Below are 221 nucleotides of genomic sequence, written 5' to 3' on the forward strand. Positions count from 1 at the left end.
GCGCCGAGCGTACCAAGCCAACGCCTCCCGCCTTCGCCGGTGCCGGGTGATAGAGCCGCCCGTTTTCCGGTAAGACCAGCAGATTCTCCGGTTGGAACGGCACGACGAGACGTTCGCCGCCGCCGCAGTAGGAGAGGAGCCGGCTCTCGCCGGAGCCCGGCAGGAGTTGGGTGAAGACGACGGGACGATCGTCGCAACGGAGAAAATTCCGTTCTTGACCG

Source organism: Phaethon lepturus, unplaced genomic scaffold, assembly GCF_000687285.1.
Source record: "Phaethon lepturus isolate BGI_N335 unplaced genomic scaffold, ASM68728v1 scaffold27375, whole genome shotgun sequence".
NCBI classification, from domain to species: domain Eukaryota; kingdom Metazoa; phylum Chordata; class Aves; order Phaethontiformes; family Phaethontidae; genus Phaethon; species Phaethon lepturus.